Raw genomic sequence first — 15240 nt, 5'->3', positions numbered from 1 at the left:
ATCAAAGTAAGGAGTTTATGTTTAAAAATACCTTCAATTCCATTTCTTTATACTGTTATTACATTCTTCTAAATTTATTTATCAAACATGTAATGAGCATCTACTAGGTACTCTGCTAGGTCAGGAAGATTAAAATGACCAAGCCCTAAACTTTGTTCTGAGAGAATTAGTAGTTTCATATCATATTTTCACATGATGAACCTCGTTATGTAAATGCTGTAGATCAAAAAACACATCCCTTTTCCTGAACCTTAAAGACTTACGTTACTGTAAATATATTCCAACATAAATATCTTCTTTCACAAGACAGAAATAAAATAGCCCTACTATTTATTTTCAAGAAATAGCAAAATACATGTAGGCATTGGAAAATCAGGAACTTTTAAAACTCTGAAATATTAAAACAAAATAACAGGACAAGAAATAAATAAGTTATGTCTTCTGTGTCCTAGGTTTATTGCAAAGATTAGAAAGATAAGGCAGAGGGGGCTTCCCTGGTAGTGCAGTGGTTAAGAATCCACCTGCCAATACAGGGGACATGGGTTCAAGCCCTGGTCCGGGAAGATCCCACATGCCGTGGAACAACTAAGCCCGTGTGCCACAACTACTGAGCCTGTGCTCTAGAGCCCGAGAGCCACAACTACTGAGCCCGTGTGCCACAACTACTGAAGCCCACACGCCTAGAGCCGGTACTCCGCAACAAGAGAAGCCACCACAACAAGAAGCCTACGCACCACAATGAAGAGTAGCCCCCACTCGCTGCAACTAAAGAAAGCCTGCGTGCAGCAACGAAGACCCAACGCAGCCATAAATAAATAAATAAATTTATTTTAAAAAAGAAGGATAAGGCAGAGAAGAGCCCCAGAGAAGCAGACAACAGCAACGCTCACACCATGTGCTGGTAATGATATGTATAAACTCTCACTGACAATCACAGTTTCAAGGTATTAGAATAAGTAGTAGACTATATTTTACGTGCAAGATCCCTATTTCGTAAGTGAAACGCTCATTCAATCATTCCCTGATAGATTTTAAGCTCATTAAGGCAGCGATCACGTTCTCTTGTTCACTACTGTCTCCAACATAGTACCTCTCACATAATAGGCATCCACTATGCACTTAATGAATAAAGGATTTACAGTATATCAAAATCAAAGGAAACTATGAACCTTATGTTCTAATATAGACCCTATTTTTGTTAACCTTTTATGTCCCCACAAATCTGTCTCATATAGGGCATGCCAAGTGTTACTTTCTAGAGTAAATATTAAAATTATTGTAAACCCATAATAAGATAAAATAGGATATTTATGTCTTAGGCTCTGGTAAAGGATTCTTGAATATTTATTAATTTTTCTAAAATACATTAGAATAATAAGTTAATTGAAGCATACCACTTGTCAGACTGACCAAAATGCTAAGCCTTTAGTCTTATGTTAAATGAATACTTTGATATTTTGAATGATTCCTCCAGATAAAGAGGCAAGGAAAATTAAGACAACTGCATAGAATAAAAAGGCAAAAGCTAATGGAGAAGAAATCCACATCAAGCTCCATAAGTATCATACTGAGACCCACCCTCATCAAATAGACACCCCAGTCTCAGGAAGAGGCTTTGGGCAAGATATTCTGCCCTAAATGTGGTTATATTTTTATCAACAAGAAAAAAAAGGTAACCAGGCTTTTGATAAAACGTTAAAGCACAATACCACATCTAAATAGTTTAGGGAGAAACTCTAGGAACACACTTATTCTTTACAAAATGTGAATATTCCCAGAATATTCAGATTTTCACACTGCCTGCATCAAATAGTCATAGAAAGCCAAAAACCAAAATGTGCTCTATAAATAGAGCCAGATTAAACACAGAGTACCAATTTGGACAAGGTACAAACATATGAATCCAAAGATATGAAGCCAGAAGATCTTAATTTAAAAGCTGACCCCACGTTGGCTGGCTTGTAATTTGGGGCAGGAAGAACAGCATCTCTGCCTCAACTTCCTCATTTCTGAAATGTAATGAACCACACCATCAAAGGCAGAAGATTATTGCAAAGAGCCAAGGGGATAATGGATTCAAAAGCACTTTGAAAATTATGTATCTCCAACCTACATTTATAATTATTGTTATGGCTGGTATTTCAAATTTACTCTGGGCTGGTGAGGTCACAACTTGATGGCAAGGGCTCAGAATTAAATATAAGCCTGGCAAAGGGAAATCTAATATTTCAATCAGAATGGTATCTATATAGAAAAGGAGAAAAAAAGCTCTCATATACTTTACTCTACCATGTGATCTGGACATTCTTTTTGCAGGGCTCCTTTTCTCTATATTTGGTATATTTCTGGTGATTTAAAAATACTTAATAATTACAAAGCTTTGTATAAAGAGGAGTCCTATCGCACTGTTACATGAGAACAGATATGCTTTAGACGAAAGTAACTGAAAGCTTTAATGCAATAAAATACAATTATGCAACTAAATTACTCCTTGAATTATTGATGCAATATTGACTCATTTAGCATCTCTCATAACAAATAGGCAGAATATACACTCACAGGTTAATATGCCCTACCAAAGGAAGAAATGCACAGCAGCCTAGGCTATAAATTCAGTAATTTTATAACCCTATGTTTCATTAAAATCCATTAGGTCCCTTCAGAGTCACAAGGTCAAGGAAGAACCAAAAAAAGGTGTTCCACACTAGTTTAAACAAGTTTAAATAAATACAGAAACAATGCTAATTATGTAACATTTGTCATTTTAACTTCCAACATCCATTTTCTGTTAATTCTCTGTAATGCAGAGATGTGGTTAAACAACAGAAACTGTTCATAGCTCATGGACATTTTGGCCCCAATTATCTATCTGCAAGGACTGGCTTTGTTTTTGCTGGAAAATTTGCTACATTTACTATATATCTGAGACATGCAGTCAGCCCAGAGACACACTTAAATACTAATGATCCCAAGGATTGTGTTGTATATACAGTATTTGATAAATACATGTTTGTTGTATTTAAACTACAGAAGACTCTTCATTTCTAAAGTGCGTGTATTATTTGCTTTTGCATATTTCTTCTTTCTTCCTAGCTATTTAGCACCTTGAGAACAGAGCCTGTCTCAAGATATTTGTGAACGCCTTGGAGATTCTGAAAATGCACTAAATCCAGAGAAATAGTAGTATGTACAGAAAGCTACTTAAAGCATTCAAATTACCAGTTGGCAATGAAGTCAAAGAAGATACTACTGTCAGCTTAATAGTAGCCTAAATATCAAGTTAAATTCAACCTTTACATCATATTTAAATATGATAAATATTTCCACAAAGAGTAGCAGTGAATATCCTCAAACAAGGTCTTTTTTTTTTTTTTTTTCCGTACTCGGGTCTCTCACTGTTGTGGCCTCTCCCGCTGCGGAGCACAGGCTCCGGACACGCAGGCTCAGTGGCCATGGCTCACGGGCCCAGCCGCTCCACGGCATCTGGGATCTTCCTGGACCGGGGCACGAACACGTGTCCCCTGAAACGGCAGGCGGACTCTCAACCACTGCACCACCAGGGAAGCCCAAACAAGGTTTTTTGACCAAATATCTTTCTTTGGATAACTTGTCGTATAATGAGGTTCTGAGTATTGGTAGAATTCAGCTAAAAATGTTGAACTCTATCGAGTTTTCAGATAATTACTTTGAATAAATAAGAGCCTTCTGTGTTCTTAGATGTACAGGCGAGTGTTTGGCATTTCTGACATTTCGAAGTGAATGCCTCAAACTTTCATAGAATTTTTAGGACTTGCTCTTCTTCTTTACCTTTACTTTTTTCTTTTTCTTAAAGGAAGCACAGTTTGGCCACATATTACTGTATAAATTAGTCTATAAAGGGGAAGAGTCAGAAAAAAAATCTTTTTTCCTTTAAAGTATGTGTTCTGCATTCCATTGAATGGTTCTTTAAAATAGCAGAGTTGAGGTACAAATAAAGTGGGAACAAGTGTGGATTAGTTAAGGGAAAATAACAAAAAATATAATTGCTTAAATCATTTCACCATCCATTAAGCCTCTGCCTATGTAAAAAGGGGTCTTCGATCATGGCTGCTAGGGTAGACTGAAAATTCTATATTGCTCTGAGTATGTGGTATGCAGTCTGGTGGAATAAACTTCTGACTTCCTTCATAGTCTTGAGATCTTCGAGGCAATGTAAATAGCATCTCTTGAGCGTGATGGCTAATGCACAGTTTTGCATAGTTTAAACATCTACGCTACGTATGGAATGCATTCTGACTTTTAATCTGGGGGATTAAACCTAATTAATCATAAAGTAGGAGACTGAGACACTGTTTGTAAGTTATGAAAGTCCTACTCCCCTAATCTGTCTTGTACCCGCTTCATTCCACTGCCACGCGCAATCAAAACCCAGTTTATTTAGATACCTCGACCATCACCATTATCCCCAGAGAATAAATCACTTCTTTATCTGTGCTACCTCTGTATCTGATCCATGCTTCCACTTTTGTACTTACAACACAAGAATGTAACATACAGGCGGAGGGGAAGATGGCGAAAGAGTAAGACGCGGAGATCACCTTCCTCCCCACAGATACACCAGAAATACATCTACACGTGGAACAACTCCTACAGAACACCTACTGAATGCTGGCAGAAGACCTCAGACCTCCCAAAAGGCAAGAAACTCCCCACGTACCTGGAGGGGTTTAAGAGCGCTGCTTAAAGGAGCTCCAGAGACCGGCGCGAGCCGTGGCTAAAGGCGCGGACCCCAGAGACGGGCGGGAGACGCTAAGGCTGCTGCTGCCGCCACCAAGGGGCCTGTGTGCGGGGACAGGTCACTATCCACACCCCTCTTCCGGGGAGCCTGTGCAGCCCGCCACTGCCAGGTTCCCGGGATCCAGGGACAACTTTCCCGGGAGAACGCATGGCGCGCCTCAGGCTGGTGCTCAGCCCGCACTCCACGCCCCTCCCTCCTGTAAGGCCAACTGGCCCGAGGCAGGGGAACACAGTCAGATTCACAGGTTGCATCAGACCGAAATTCTCCGGACCACCCAGTTCCAGAAACTGCCCTGGAGACATTCCGGACCACCCAGTTCCAGGAACTGACCTGGGGACTTTGAACCCAGCCCAGCCTTCCTGACTTTCGAGGGGCGGGACTAACGGTCCCCCAGGATATCCTAAAACACCACCAAATAAGGAATACTCTGCGCCCTCCCAGATTCACCACACCGCTTTCCCTTCTTCCCCTATAAAATCTTGCCCAACCCTCGCCCGGGTGCGACTTCTCTGGCCCCTTTCTCTCGGACCAGTGAACCCCGCCCGGGAGCGCTCCCTAATAAAGCTCACTTGAAGCTTTCCTCTGTTTCGCGGTGCCGTTTGTTAAGATCCGACCTTACATCTCCCCCGCGGCCTGAGTGAGCCAGAGCCCCCAAATCAGCGGCTCCTTTAACCCCGTCCTGTCTGGGCAAAAAACAGACGCCCTCCAGCGACCTACATGCAGAGGCGGGGCCAAATCCAAAGCTGAGCCCCTGGGAGCTGTGAGAACAAAGAAGAGAAAGGGAAATCTCTCCCAGCAGCCTCAGAAGCAGCGGATTAAAGCTCCACAATCAACTTGATGTACCCTGCCTCTGTGGAATACATGAGTAGACAACGAATCATCCCAAATTGAGGTGGACTTCGAGAGCAAGATCTAGGATTTTTTCCCCCTTTTCCTCTTTTTGTGAGTGTGTATGTGTATGCTTCTGTGTGACATTTTGTCTGTATAGCTCTGCTCCCACCATTTGTCCTAGGGTTCTATCCGTCCGTTGTTTTTTTAAATTTTTTTCTTAATAATTAATATTAATAAATTTATTATACTTTACCTTTTCTTTCTTTCTTTCCTTCTTTCTTTCCTTCTTTCTTTCCTTCCTTCCTTCCTTCCTTCCTTCCTCCCTCCCTCCTTTAGACAACGAATCATCCCAAATTGAGGAGGTGGACTTTAAGAGCAAGATTTATGACTTTTTCCCCTTTACCTCTTCCCCTTTTCCTCTTTTTGTTGAGTGTGTATGTGTATGCTTCTGTGCTTCTGTGTGAGATTTTGTCTGTGTAGCTTTGCTTCCACCATTTGTCCTAAGGTTCTCTCCGTCCCTCTTTTTTTTCTAAATAATTATTTTTTAATTTAATAACTTTCTTATACTTTATTTTATTTTACTGTATCTTCTTTCTTTTTTTCTTCCTTCCCTCCTTCCTTCCTTCCTCCCTCCCTCCCTCCCTCCTTTCTTTCCTTCTTTGCTTCTTTCCTTCTTTTCTTCTTTCTCTTTCTTCCTTCCTTCCTTCTTTCCTTCCCTCCTTTCTTTCTATCTTTCTTTCTTTCTCTCTCTTTCTTTCTTTCTTTCTTTCTTCCTACTTCTACTAATTCTTTCTCTCTACTTTTTCTACCTTTTATTCTGAGCCATGTGGATGAAAGGCTCTTGGTGCTCCAGCCAGGAGTCAGTGCTGTGCCTCGGAGGTGGTAGAGCCAAATTCAGGACACTGGTCCACAAGAGACCTTCCAGCTCCACATAATATCAAATGGCAAAAATCTCCCAGAGATCTCCATCTCAACACCAGCACCCAGCTTCACTCAACGACCAGCAAGCTACAGTGCTGGACAACCTATGCCAAACAACTAGCAAAACAGGAACACAACCCCACCCATTAGCTGCCTAAAATAATAATAAATCCACAGACACCCCAAAACACACCACCAGACGTGGACCTGCCCACTAGAGAGACAAGATCCAGCCTCATCCACCAGAACACAGCACAATCCACTGAACCAACCTTAGCAACTAGGGACAGACATCAAAAACAACGGGAACTACGAACCTGCAGCCTGCAAAAAGGAGACCCCAAACACAGTAAGATAAGCAAAATGAGAAGACAGAAAAACACACAGCAGATGAAGGAGCAAGATAAAAACTCACCAGACCTAACAAATGAAGAGGAAATAGGCAGTCTACCTGAAAAAGAATTCAGAATAATGATAGTAAAGAAGATCCAAAATCTTGGAAATACAATGGACAAAATGCAAGAAACATTTAACAAGGACCTAGAAGAACTAAATATGAAACAAACAATGATGAACACAATAAATGAAACGAAAAAGACTCTAGATGGGATCAATACCAGAATAACTGAGGCAGAAGAACGGATAAGTGACCTGGAAGATAAAATAGCGGAAATAACTACTGCAGAGAAGAATAAAGAAAAGAGAATGAAAAGAACTGAGCACAGTCTCAGAGACCTCTGGGACAACATTAAAAACACCAACATTCGAATTATAGGGGTCCCAGAAGAAGAAGAGAAAAAGAAAGGGACTGAGAAAATATTTGAAGAGATTATAGTTGAAAACTTCCCTAATATGGGAAAGGAAATAGTTAATCAAGTCCAAGAAGCACAGAGAGTCCCATACAGGATAAATCCAAGGAGAAATATGCCAAGACACATATTAATCAAACTGACAAAAATTAAATACAAAGAAAGCATATTAAAAGCAGCAAGGGAAAAACACCAAATAACACACAAGGGAATCCCCATAACATTAACAGCTGATCTCCCAGCAGAAACTCTGCAAGCCAGAAGGGAGTGGCAGGACATACTGAAAGTGACGAAGGAGAAAAACCTGCAACCAAGATTACTCTACCCAGCAAGGATCTCATTCAGATTTGATGGAGAAATTAAAACCTTTACAGACAAGCAAAAGCTGAGAGAGTTCAGCACCAACAAACCAGCTTTACAACAAATGCTAAAGGAACTACTCTAGGCAGGAAACACAAGAGAAGGAAAAGACCTACAATAACAAACCCAAAACAATTTAGAAAATGGGAATAGGAACATACATATCGATAATTACCTTAAATGGAAATGGACTAAATGCTCCCACCAAAAGACACAGATTGGCTGAATGGATACAAAAACAAGATCCATATATATGCTGTCTACAAGAGACCCACTTCAGACCTAGAGACACATACAGACTGAAAGTAAGGGGATGGAAAAAGATATTCCATGCAAATGGAAACCAAAAGAAAGCTGGAGTAGCAATTCTCATATTAGACAAAATAGACTTTAAAATAAAGACTATTAGAAGACACAAAGAAGGACACTACATAATGATCAAAGGATCGATCCAAGAAGAAGATAGAACAATTGTAAATATTTATGCACCCAACATAGGAGCATCTCAATACATAAGGCAAATACTAACAGCCATAAAAGGGGAAATAGACTGTAACACATTCATAGTAGGGGACTTTAACATCCCACTTTCACCCATGGACAGATCATCCAAAATGAAAATAAATAAGGAAACACAAGCTTTAACTGATACATTAAACAAGATGGACTTAATTGATATTTATAGGACACTCCATCCAAAAACAACAATACACATTTTTCTCAAGTGCTCATGGAACATTCTCCAGGATAGGTCATATCTTGGGTCACAAATCAAGCCTTGGTAAATTTAAGAAAATTGAAATTGTATCAAGTACCTTTTCCAACCACAACGCCATGAGACTAGATATCAGTTACAGGAATAGATCTGTAAAAAATACAAATACATGGAGGCTAAACAATACACTACTTAATAACGAAGTGATCACTGAAGAAATCAAAGAGGAAATAAAAAAATGCCTAGAAACAAATGACAATGGAGACACAACGGCCCAAAACCTATGGGATGCAGCAAAAGCAGTTCTAAGAGGGAAGTTTATAGCAATACAAGCCCACCTTAAGAAGCAGAAAACATCTCGAATAAACAACCTAACCTTGCACCTAAAACAATTAGAGAAAGAAGAACAAAAAAAACCCAAAGTTAGCAGAAGGAAAGAAATCATAAAAATCAGATCAGAAATAAATGAAAAAGAAATGAAGGAAACAATAGCAAAGATCAGTAAAACTAAAAGCTGGTTCTTTGAGAAGATAAACACAATAGATAAACCATTAGCCAGACTCATCAAGAAAAAAAGGGAGAAGACTCAAATCAATAGAATTAGTAATGATAAAGGAGAAGTAACAACTGACACTGCAGAAATAAAAAAGATCATGAGAGATTACTACAAGCAACTCTATGCCAATAAAATGGACAACCTGGAAGAAATGGACAAATTCTTAGAAATGCACAACCTGCCAAGACTGAATCAGGAAGAAATAGAAAATATGAACAGACCAATCACAAGCACTGAAATTGAAATTGTGATTAAAAATCTTCTAACAAACAAAAGCCCAGGACCAGATGGCTTCACAGGCGAATTCTATCAAACATTTAGAGAAGAGCTAACTAACACCTATCCTTCTCAAACTCTTCCAAAATATAGCAGAGGGAGGAACACTCCCAAATTCCTTTTACAAGGCCACCATCACCTTGATACCAAAAGCAGACAAAGATGTTACAAAGAAAGAAAACTACAGGCCAATATCACTGATGAACATAGATGCAAAAATCCTCAACAAAATACTAGCAAACAGAATCCAACAGCACATTAAAAGGATCATACACCATGATCAAGTGGGGTTTATTCCAGGAATGCAAGGATTCTTCAATATACGCAAATCTATCAATGTGATAAACCATATTAACAAATTGAAGGAGAAAAACCATATGGTCATCTCAATAGATGCAGAGAAAGCTTTTGACAAAATTCAACACCCATTTATGATAAAAAAAAAACCTGCAGAAAGTAGGCATAGAGGGAAGTTTCCTCAACATAATAAAGGTCATATATGACAAGCCCACAGCCAACATCATCCTCAATGGTGAAAAACTGAAAGCATTTCCACTAACATCAGGAACAAGACAAGGTTGCCCACTCTCACCACTCTTATTCAACATAGTTTTGGAAGTTTTAGCCACAGCAATCAGAGATGAAAAGGAAATAAAAGGAATCCAAACCGGATAAGAAGAAGTAAAGCTGTCACTGTTTGCAGATGACGTGATACTATACATAGAGAATCCTAAAGATGCTACCAGAAAACTACTAGAGCTAATCAATGAATTTGGTAAAGTGGCAGGATAAAATATTAATGCACAGAAATCTCTGGCATTCCTATACACTAATGATGAAAAATCTGAAAGTGAAATCAAGAAAACACTCCCATTTACCACTGCAACAAAAAGAATAAAATATCTAGGAATAAACCTACCTAAGGAAACAAAAGACCTGTATGCAGAAAATTATAAGACACTGATGAAAGAAATTAAAGATGATACAAATAGATGGAGAGATATACCATGTTCTTGGATTGGAAGAATCAACATTGTGAAAATGACTCTACTACCCAAAGCAATCTATAGATTCAATGCAATCCCTATCAAACTACCACTGGCATTTTTCACAGAACTAGAACAAAAAATTTCACAATTTGTATGGAAACACAAAAGACCCTGAATAGCCAATGCATCTTTGAGAACGAAAAACGGAGCTGGAGGAATCAGGCTCCCTGACGTCAGACTATACTAGAAAGCTACAGTAATCAAGACAGTATGGTACTAGCAGAAAAACAGATCAATGGAACAGGATAGGAAGCCCAGAGATTAACCCACGCACATATGATCACCTTATCTTTGATAAAGGAGGCAGGAAAGTACAGTGGAGAAAGGACAGCCTCTTCAATAAGTGGTGCTGGGAAAACTGGACAGGTACATGTAAAAGAATGAGATTAGAACACTCCCTAACACCATACACAAAAATAAACTCAAAATGGATTGAAGACCTAAATGTAAGGCCACAAACTATCAAACTCTTAGAGGAAAACATAGGCAGAACACTCTATGACATAAATCACAGCAAGTTCCTTTTTGACCCACCTCCTAGCGAAATGGAAATAAAAAAAAAAAATAAACAAATGGGACCTAATGAAACTTCAAAGCTTTTGCACAGCAAAGGAAACCATAAACAAAACCAAAAGACAACCCTCAGAATGGGAGAAAATATTTGCAAATGAAGCAAGTGAGAAAGGATTAATTTCCAAGATTTACATGCAGCTCAATAACAGAAAGCAAACAACCCAATCCAAAAATGGGCAGAAGACCTAAATAGACATTTCTCCAAAGAAGATATACAGACTGCCAACAAACACATGAAAGAATGCTCAACATCATTAATCATTAGAGAAATGCAAATCAAAACTACAATGAGATATCATCTCACACCCGTCAGAATGGCCATCATCAAAAAATCTAGAAACAATAAATGCTGGAGAGGGTGTGGAGAAAAGGGAACACTCTTGCACTGCTGGTGGGTATGTGAATTGGTTCAGACACTATGGAGTATAGTATGGAGGTTCCTTAAAAAACTACAAATAGAACTACCATATGACCCAGCAATCCCACTACTGGGCATATACCCTGAGAAAACCAAAATTCAAAAAGAGTCATGTACCAAAATGTTCATTGCAGCTCTATTTACTATAGCCCGGAGATGAAAACAACCTAAGTGTCCATCATCGGATGAATGGATAAAGAAGATATGGCAATATATACAATGGAATATTACTCAGCCATAAAAAGAAACGAAATTGAGCTATTTGTAATGAGGTGGATAGACCTAGAGTCTGTCATACAGAGTGAAGTAAATCAGAAAAAGAGAGACAAATACCGTATGCTAACACATATATATGGAATTTAAGAAAAAAACATGTCATGAAGAACCTAGGGATAAGACAGGAATAAAGACACAGACCTACTAGAGAATGGACTCTAGGATATGGGGAGGGGGAAGGGTGAGCTGTGACAAGGCGAGAGAGAGGAATGAACATATATACACTAACAAACGTAAGGTAGATAGCTAGTGGGAAGCAGCCACATAGCACTGGGATATCGGCTCGGTGCTTTGTGACCGCCTGGAGGGGTGGGATAGGGAGGGTGGGAGGGAGGGAGACGCAAGAGGGAAGAGATATGGGAACATATGTATATGTATAACTGATTCACTTTGTTATAAAGCAGAAACTAACACCATTGTAAAGCAATTATACCCCAATAAGGATGTTAAAAAAAAAAAAAAGAGTGTAATGTATTTGTGGCACATGTCACCTCCAATAGACTGTGAATTTTGAAGAAAGGAAATCTGTCTTATATGTCCTTGTATCACCAGCAACAAGCATGATCCTTGTCATTTAGTAAATTCTTAATAATTAATTGCTATTATTATCAAAGCCTCAATAAATATTTGTTATTAAAAATTTTCTGTCACACAGCCGCTCATGTGAATTCTAATTTTTCAGCTGAGTAAACAAAAGGAATAAGGTTAACCATGTTTCTAGGCTAAGTCTATAAGTCTAGTGTAACTGAAAAGGCAAGGGAACTGTGTGAAGAACATCTATAAAGAGAAAGAATTAAAGGAGGATATTCCCCTTAGGAACTTTGGGCTAGAGAGTCCTTCTGTCTAGAAGGTTTTTTCTGTGATCTTGACATATCTGGATATATTGTGTAATTTAGATCTCATTTATCTCTTAAGAGAGGTCTCTCCCTTAAGTACCCAATATATAAACTAATCACTTTATTAAGTCACCTTATTTTAATTCCCTGCACTATATTAATCATGGTCTGGTTATTTCTTTCACTTATTATTTTTATGTATATATTTATTTACTGCCTGTCTACTCTCCCACCATAATGTAGGATACATAAAACAAAGCTGCTGTTCACCGTTCTTATGTCTAAAACACCTCTTGGCTCAGAGTCAGAGCTTAGTAAATATTTATTGAATGACTGATTTAAAAATTAAATTGCTTGCAAAAGTTGGTATTTTTTTGCTAATAGCAAATTGCTTTTATATACCTAACATTCAAATGCTCCCTAAGAGTATGTTTCAAGACTCTCAGGTAAAAATAGAAGAATTAGGAAGTCAAGGAAAATAGAATTTGTTGGTCTCAGAGAGTTATCCACCTGAGTGAGAAAGGAGGGACAAAAGTAATGGAATTCAAAAGCACCTTCAGGGTAGAGAATTGCAATGCTTTGAGGGACAATCAGGGAAAACCTATGAGGAAATAAGGATAATGTAAATGTCTCCCTTGATAGCTGACTGAACACAATTATACATATGTGAGGAGACTATTTTGGCCAAATTAGATGAACATCAAGGTTGTTATTAATCAAACAGGGAAGCCATTAGATTGAGGTGGCTTTAATGTCTTACTACCCTACTAAGCAAACTGAAACCTGAGTCTAAAATGCCTCAAGGTTAAGAAATCAAAACATAAGAACAACCCATCAAAACAGCCTGGTAGATTTTCCCAAATAATGCAACTAATTAAGCTATACTCAAATACTTTCCTCACTTTTTTTTTTTTCATCTTTTTTGGAGTATAATTGCTTTACAATGTTGTGTTAATGTCTGCTGTATAACAAAGTGAATCAGCTATACGTATACCTATATCCCCATACCCCTCCCTCTTGAGCCTCCTCCCATCCTCTCTATCCCACCCCTCTCCTTGCTTTGTCTCTCTACCTTTTCTCTATAAAAATCTTTCTTCTAGCTTCTGTCAGTGGAACATTTCTAAACACTTGTGGTTGCCACTGCCCTATATGAATCAATTTCTGCTCAAATAAACTCTTAAAATGTTAATATGTTCAGTTTATCTTTTAACAAGGTCAATTTAAATTTGCTCAGAAGTATAGTACTCATATGGATTTGTTTTTATCTATACGGCAGAGAAAAGAGTATCAGTCCACCAATCCTGATTCCTTTTCTCTTTGTGCCCACAGTCTACACTACGCATAGTCCTGTGGTCTGGAGAGCGGGATGTGGATGGAAATGTTTACCACTTCCAGGCTTGTTCCTTAAAAAATTCTCAAGTGATCTGATACTTTCTCCCCTGAAGCAAACTCAGTGGAGGTTCTGAGGTGCCATTGTATAGAAGGCTACCTACCAAACAGCCCGTGGGACTGGGAAGTAAAGGAGAAATAAACTCTGTCATTAAGCCACTGAAATGTTGCTACAGTACATGCTGACATGTACTGATTTTTTTTCCCCGACTTGCTTCTCCTCTCTTCCTCTCTGAACTTTCTTCTTCATCATTCTATGGAGACTAGTGATCAAGGTGCTCTGTCTCAGGGTTGATTTGTCCAACTGTGGAAATAAGGCTCAGGTCAAGGCAACTGAAATCCTACTTTAGGATTTTTTTTTTTTTTTGCGGTACGTGGGCCTCTCACTGCTGTGGCCTCTCCCGTTGCAGAGCACAGGCTCCGGACGCGCAGGCTCAGCGGCCATGGCTCACGGGCCCAGCCGCTCCGCGGCATCTGGGATCTTCCCGGACCGGGGCACGAACCCCTGTCCCCTGCATTGGCAGGCGGACTCTCAACCACTGTGCCACCAGGGAAGCCCCTACTTTAGGATTTTTTGATCTGGAATCTAAGGAAGAGTTTCAGACCCTCCACTATGGTGAGGTTGGAATATATGCAGGTATGTAGTCTCTCTGAGAGACTGAAGCAGAAAGACAGAGGAATACAAAGATGAGCATTCTGGAAGCATTTGAATTATTGGCTTCATGCATTCCAGAGGTCCAGCTAAAAACCTTACTTTTCTACAATTTTCAGAGATTCCCCATTATTTTTCTAATAAGTTCTCTTTTTGCCTAACATGTTTAGATTTCTGTTACTTAAAACCAAGAATTCTGTTACTTAAAAAATAAGAATTCATGTATAATACAGAGATTGAGTAGCATTGTATTTTAGCAAATAGAATTATATTGGATTTGTCAAAACCATTCACACTGTTCTTTCCCTCCCTCATTACATGAGTAAACTTGAGCCATAAAGCACCACTACACATTTTAGGATGTAGTTTCTAAAATAGGTGAAGACAGGGTCCACCTGCTATAGAACAGAAAGGAGAGGAGAAATAACTGCAATTCACCAATTAGGCTATTTCATGCTAAAGTAGTATGTCTCAACCTCTAATGTGCATATGAACTACCTAGAGATTTTCTTGAAATGCAGATTTATGTTCAGGTCTAGGTCAGGGCCTGAGAGTGTGTATTTCTAAAATGCTCCCACATGATGCTAAACTGGCCCACTACCAAAATTTGAGCAGCAAATTCTAGATTGGATTGTGTGCCCTGTTGTTGCTCCTTCGCTGTATATGACTCTGAGTAGGGACAACTGGAAGAGCTACATATTACTCCTCAAAAACTCTTGTGGGACTCACAGTGTGGTCCTCAGACCAGAATCACTGACATCATCTTGGAGCTAATGAGAATTGCACATTTCTGGTCTACTTC

The 15240-nt window shown here is 39.0% G+C and overlaps 1 long non-coding RNA gene across 1 annotated transcript in view; it reads right to left on the bottom strand.

Annotated features, from left to right (window-relative positions):
- Window positions 1-5829: 5829 nt before the first annotated feature.
- Window positions 5830-15240, bottom strand: part of LOC309965951 — a 302218-nt gene continuing 292807 nt past the window's right edge. Inside the window, exon 2 of the long non-coding RNA XR_014326418.1 lies at window positions 5830-6377. This is a non-coding gene — a long non-coding RNA (uncharacterized lncRNA). The remainder of the gene's footprint in view (window positions 6378-15240) is intronic.

This window comes from Leucopleurus acutus (assembly GCF_964270905.1).
Source record: "Leucopleurus acutus genome assembly, chromosome: 8".
Lineage (NCBI taxonomy): Eukaryota > Metazoa > Chordata > Mammalia > Artiodactyla > Delphinidae > Leucopleurus > Leucopleurus acutus.
This window is presented reverse-complemented; position numbering and strand designations above follow the sequence as displayed.